The sequence below is a fragment of the Centruroides sculpturatus genome, unplaced genomic scaffold (genome assembly GCF_000671375.1).
Source record: "Centruroides sculpturatus isolate CEXI.00-Female unplaced genomic scaffold, Cexi_2.0 scaffold1403, whole genome shotgun sequence".
NCBI lineage: Eukaryota > Metazoa > Arthropoda > Arachnida > Scorpiones > Buthidae > Centruroides > Centruroides sculpturatus.
This window is the reverse complement of record NW_019385569.1, coordinates 195389-197044: the sequence shown is the minus strand read 5'-3', so window position 1 is coordinate 197044 and position 1656 is coordinate 195389. Positions and strand designations below refer to the sequence as shown.

The 1656-nt window shown below is 38.6% G+C and overlaps 1 long non-coding RNA gene across 1 annotated transcript; it reads right to left on the bottom strand.

Moving 5' to 3' along the window:
* Positions 1 to 557: 557 nt before the first annotated feature.
* Positions 558 to 1405, bottom strand: LOC111640201. The gene is made up of 2 exons (XR_002759233.1): positions 949 to 1405; positions 558 to 879 (listed from the first exon to the last, which is right to left on the bottom strand). It is a non-coding gene; the product is annotated as an uncharacterized LOC111640201 (long non-coding RNA).
* Between the last annotated feature and the right edge of the window lie 251 nt (positions 1406 to 1656).

Genomic DNA, 1656 nt, shown 5'->3' with positions numbered 1-1656 from the left:
GGAACTAGCGAGGAAAGCGAGGTGTTTCAAGCCAGCCATTTTTTTTACATGAGAACGAATTAATCATTTTTACATTACTTCTTATGGGAAAGGTTGATTCGGTATACGTCCTATTCGGTATAAGTCCAACAATCAGGAACGGATTAAGGTCGTATACCGAGGTTCCACTGTACTATAATATAATATTAATGGTTGGAAGTACGAAAGAATCTAATAATCTTAATCTTTGCTGTTAGTTTTTGCCTGAGCAATACCGGGCTCATCTGCTAGTTATAAAATATAGTGACAGTAATTAAAGCGTGTTGTTAGTATTTTACTATACAGTCGACTACGTGTGTTTTGAAAAACACGAACACTTAGTAATAGGAGTCCCTCTGTCTCCAATGTATCTGGTTCTTATGTCTATTAAGATCGTAGACGGTGGTAAATTTAAGGCATTGTACAGCCCCTCTCACTTCCCAGTATTTATAAAATAAAGTAGACACGCGGGTCAAAACTTGCAAAAGATGAAAATTACAATACTTTGTCCAGTGGCGGGCAGAAGATAAAGACGTTTCTAAGTACAAAAGGAGGAAACTTTATTCATTCCGGGTTACAATCCCTGTTACGGTGGTTATTAAATTACTTTCGTGTATTTAATACAAAGTTTTATAATACAAATTTCGTCGCCGCTTCTTCCTTCGTCGTTTCCGAATTGTATTTACAATCCTCGGTGCATATCAGTTCGATTCCGAATTGTTTCTCCCACAATTCCTTGACGGTGTTGAAGAGGGAATAAAGGGTGGTACGGGTTTTGGTCCTGAGCGACCAACAGAACTCGTCGTTGGCGTCTTCGTCCAGGAAATGAAGACCTACCTTGCACGTATCCAAACACAGATGCTGAGAAGAAAGAAAGAAAAATAAAAGACTCGGACTCTACGGGTTTCGCCCAGTTGCAAACTCGCTTACCAGAGAAACGATATTTATGATTTTCTGCTTGGCCACCGGTCTGTAACGTTCCACCGGACAAAAGGATTTGGTCGACTTGGTCCACTTGGCAAACAGGATTTGCGTTAAGCAGATTTCCGTAGAACTGGCAACGATGGCCACTGGATGACTGCCATCTGCAAACAGACTCTATTTACGTATAATATACTATTACGTTTATACACAGCCAAATAATGGATGTAAGATTATCGCAGTCGTTTCTCCCAACGTTTTTGCTACGCGGCCAACCAAAATTCTGCCATTTTGGATAGATCTATACGTAAGACACAGAACAATGATTCAATGTAGCCTACTACGGGCAGAGGACACTGAGACGATGGAACGTCAAAATCGAAAATTGTTAAGTGGATTAACGAATAAACTGTCACGTACGAGTATGAAAAATTATATTAATAAAAAGTGTTTTTATGATTTTTAAATTTGTAACAAACTAATGAGGTGCCATATTTAACTTTGCCCCTGGTGCAAAATGCTCTAACCACAACCCTAGATACTACAAAAAATATTAATCAAAAAAATGTTTCAAGGTACACTACGCTCATGATACAACAGTTCCCTCTGTATCTCTGGTACTATGTCAGAAATATATAAGTTCTTAGAAAATTTTTGGTTACATTCAGAAAATTTGGAAATTCCAACTGGCTTCAGCTCACCAGTGGTCTTTCACAC